This window comes from Saccopteryx leptura, chromosome 11 (genome assembly GCF_036850995.1).
Source record: "Saccopteryx leptura isolate mSacLep1 chromosome 11, mSacLep1_pri_phased_curated, whole genome shotgun sequence".
NCBI classification, from domain to species: domain Eukaryota; kingdom Metazoa; phylum Chordata; class Mammalia; order Chiroptera; family Emballonuridae; genus Saccopteryx; species Saccopteryx leptura.
In genome coordinates, this window is record NC_089513.1 from 75,804,292 (window position 1) to 75,809,004 (window position 4,713).

Sequence of the window (4,713 nt, forward strand, 5' to 3'; positions counted from 1 at the left end):
TGTTGTTCCTGGAACCAGTTTTTTTTCACTGTAAGAGAAAAAAGAGGCAAATCTAAGAAAAACCTTGCAATCCTAAATTCTAATTGTAAATTGAGAGATTCATTTCATGATCCTTTAAAAAAATTTGTTCCTGAGCTCTGTCCACTGAACTGACTTAGAAGCAAATATGGGAGTCCCAATTCCATTTGGAGAAATGGCTGACGCTGCAGGTGAGGGACAGGACCACAGGTGAGCCTGGGACGCGTGCCTGAGCAAGGAAGAGCTGACTCACGGGTCATGTTGAAAGAACGCAGGAGGTAGATAGCTTGCAGAGATTTCCACTGGCTACTGGCTGGCGATATGAACATCAAAAACCTGTGACTGAAACTCACTAAAACATACTGAGTCGTTTGAAGACATAGTTGATAGCTGAGAAAAGGGAGCATTTGGAATAAAAGGGGAAAATAATCTTTTAAAAAATATACGAACATAACCTAATCAGTGTAGAAGAAAATTTGAGAATCAAAATTTTCTGAATTACCATTTTACCTGATTCAGTTAATCATTAATTAATGCTAGAACCATTAGATGAAAGGCTGTGGGAAACAGAATATTCCCATGGTGTCAAAACATTACTCTAGAGATTATTAATTACTAAGGGGAAAAATGACCTTGGCATTTTAAAAGAAAACTGGAAATATCTGAATGTGAACTTAGATGATACACTGAATTATTTTAAGTTTTCTTTTTTTTCCCCTTCTTTTCCTACTGAGAGGACGGGAAATAGAAAGATAGACTCCTACATGTGCCTGGACCAGAATCCACCCAGCAAACCCCCAACTGGGGCTGATGCTCACAACTGAGCTCTTTTTAGCACCCTAGGTGGAGGCTCCATGGAGCCATCCTCAGCACCTGCGGCTGATGCACTGGAACCATTGGCTGTGGGAGGGAAAGAGAGAGAGAGAGAGAGAGAGAGAGAGAGAAAAAAACAAAGGGGAAGGAGGAACGGGCGGGGTGGAGAAGCAGATGGGCACTTCTCCTGTGTGCCTTGACCAGGAATCGAACCCAGGACTTCCACATGCCAGGCCGACGCTCTACCACTGAGCCAACCGGCCAGGGTCTTAAGTTTTCTTAAGTGTGATAATGGTATCGAGCTTAATTAGGTAAATGTCCACATTTTTAGATTATGCACACCTAAGTATTTCGGAGTAGAGAGTTCTGATAAAGCTGCCTTGAGAAGGTGTTACTAAGTTTTGAATCTAGGTGCAGGGTAAGTGGCTAGACTAGTCTTTCAACTTTTGCGTGTGTTTAACATTTTCCAAAATTAAAAGCTGGAGAAAATTTCAATTTTGTTTACAAAAAGATCTTTAACAGGCCTACCTTGTAAGTCCAAGGAGGTAAGCCATGACTTTTTCAAAGCTATGCTGGCACAATCTGTCACCATGACGGAAGCCTTTAAAATGGCAATAATATTATAAGAACAATATTCAAAACAAAAGCAAAGCTGGCCTATAAGGTGAATGGAGACAAATAACGTGGAGTAATGGACACCTGGAGTATTATGTTTCTTACAGCCAACATAAGCTGCAGGTTCAAAATTCTAGGCTTCTCAGCAATACTTCTGAAAGTCATACAGGAAACAGGGATTCCTCTGTCACGATTTCTATGATTGTGTAGGTCTTTCAAGAAATTACTCTACCTTTGCTATAATATTTAGAACACCTATCGAAGTGGCTTGAATATATTAGAAAAAGCACTTGGCATCGTAATTTTTAACTGCTGTAATTACCATCTAAGCAGAATAAAATAAAGATGAACATAATAAAACTTTGGCCTGGAGGAGGAAAGTTAAAAACCTCCGTAATTAGAAACCATGCCATTGCCTCTATGCGTGCGCAGTGTCTTTTAAAAGAAAGAGTAAACACATAAGCAGGACATTCATGTAGAACTACGCAAGTCAGGTCTGATTTAACACATTTAACTAAACCTCCTAAATACCCTCATTTAAAGTACATTTTAACAAGAGTACATTTGCAAGATGATTACCCCAAAACACTATCATTAACATTCACTACTCTTTTGAATGTTCAGTGAGATCTACTTTTAAAAGGATGGAAGTGTGTATCTTGGGTATACTATTTCCAAAGGAATACCATGTTATTTGTTTTACGAAAGTTATTTTAACATATTAGAAATCCTAAATGAGTAAATTCAAGTGAACATGTAAAGGAAAAAGAACTGATTACATCCAATGGAGGGCTGACATCCAACCCTAGTCAAGTGTGAGGGGCCATGTGGCCCTAGCAACAGGGAAGCCCCTACTGGGAACCAGTGTCACAGTTAATTCCTCGTAATAGTGACAGTTACTGGTAATTTAAAATTTGCTCAAAACTGTACAGGAACATACAGCATAGATGAAAGGCTTACCAATTTAAATGTGCTCATTTCAGTGGTAGAGCGTCGGCCTGGTGTGCAGAAGTCCCGGGTTCGATTCCCGGCCAGGGCACACAGGAGAGGCGCCCATCTGCCTCTCCACCCCTCCCCCTCTCCTTCCTCTCTGTCTCTCTCTTCCCCTCCTGCAGCCGAGGCTCCATTGGAGCAAAGATGGCCGGGGCGCTGGGGATGGCTCCTTGGCCTCTGCCCCAGGCGCTGGAGTGGCTCTGGTCACGGCAGAGCGACGCCCCGGAGGGGCAGAGCATCGCCCCCTGGTGGGCAGAGCGTCGCCCCCTGGTGGGCGTGCCGGGTGGATCCCGGTCGGGCGCATGCGGGAGTCTGTCTGATTGTCTCTCCCCGTTTCCAGCTTCAGAAAAATACAAATAAATAAATAAATAAAATTAAAAAAATTAAAAAAAAATTTCAGCATTTATTGAAGTTGTCATTAAACATCAGAAGTGAAAATTAAATGACTACTACATAGGCTCCTTAGCACTGTATCTGATTATAAGCACATTTCTCTACCCCGAGCCATGTTTTGTTCAGAATCATCTGATGAAATTTCTGAAATTGAAGATGAAAGAGCTAAGAAACATGACTTCATTCACATGTGGGATATACACAGACAAGACACTCACAGACACAGACGCGAGGACAGCGGTTGCCGGAAGGGGGCGGGACGGGGAGCAGGGAGCCTGACGGACGGTGACGGAAGACGGTTTGACGTAGGGTGGAGGGACACACGCGATATCCAGATCATGTTTCATAGAAAGGTACACTTGAAATCTATGTGAGCCTATTAACTAATGTCACCCCAATAAATGTAATTTTTAAAATGACGGTATAAATGCAAGGTCTCTGTGAAGACTGTCATTGCTTGTGACATCCTCGTTAGCTGAGGACAATGTATAGAGACGGATGGCCACGGACTGCGTAGTAGGAATTGGCCTTACTCACCCACAGAAAGTGCCGGCCCACACGTTTGGGAGGTCCTAGTGATGAGAGGATCTCTGTTATTCCTGGGGGACCCTGCAAACCAGTTGATCATTTAAGCTAACCTATGACTCTGGGAGAGCCAGCTCTCCGGGGACTGGCAGGGGCTGGAGCCTGAGGTCAGCCATGTGGGCACAGAGCCAATCAGTTATGCCAAGTAGCAAAGCTTCGGTAGAAATCTGGACACTAGCGCTTGGGCGAGCGTTCCTGGTCCACAGTACCCTGTGAGCTGTCCTTGTAGCCATGAGCAGGTAACGCAGTCGGGACTCCAGGGGCAGACAACGGGAAAGGACAGCTGGAGTGTGGCGCCCCCTAGCCGCAGCTCTACGTGTCGCTGCCTTTGTCTGGTTCTAATCTGTATCCTTGTCTGTAATAATGGATGGGGGAGTATAATAGCTTTCAGTGAGTTCTGTGGGGAATTTGGGAAACCTGTGAATTTGCTCTTACCAAACCACCTTCTACTATAGTAGAATTTCAAACCTTTGGGATTCGCAGGTAATTATTTCCTCTTTGCTGTTTTCTGGAGTGTGTATGTAAACAGTACTGCTTTGAAGGAATCCCTTGTTTAAGAACAGTAAGAAAGACCATTATGACTACTATTGCTGGTCACTATCTGACTGTTGAATGACAGCAAAATGTATTAAGATTTAGATTATGAGGTGTATTTGCATAGGCCTGGGATTCAAGGATTGTGATACATGATACTTCCAACAAAAGAAATGTTTCCATACTGAAAAAAACAACAAAAGAAAAAAATTAAAGAAATGCTTTTCATGAGAAGATACCAAAGAAAAATATGTATTTAAAAAACTCTTATTTTAGCAATCTTTTAAAACAAAGCATTTTGTACGAGTTACTTCAGTAATACAGGTGCAAATAAAATCCTTTATATTGGTTATCATTTGATCTCTATGCATTGAATTGACAGTCACAAAAGAAGCAATTACATTCAAATTATGAAGAAAATATACACCAATTACTGTAATTACCCAACCTCGAGGTTAGCAAAGAGATCATTTAAAACCAAAAATGTTATACGATCATCATGATATAGGCAGAGAAATTCTAACTAGTTTAAATGAAACCCGGTCATTCAGGCTTTAGCACAAGCTAGAAAAAGATCCCCTGCGATGAAGGGAACTACAGAGGCAGGGACATAGCGGCGAGCCACCTCGGACACACAGACAAGAGACTCATCCGGGTTCAGTAGGGACACCAGGGAACAGAGGAAGAAGTTTACACAGTTATGAAAATAGTCTCATAAATCTACTAAGTAGATAACTGGATACCCAAAAAATGACAACAGAA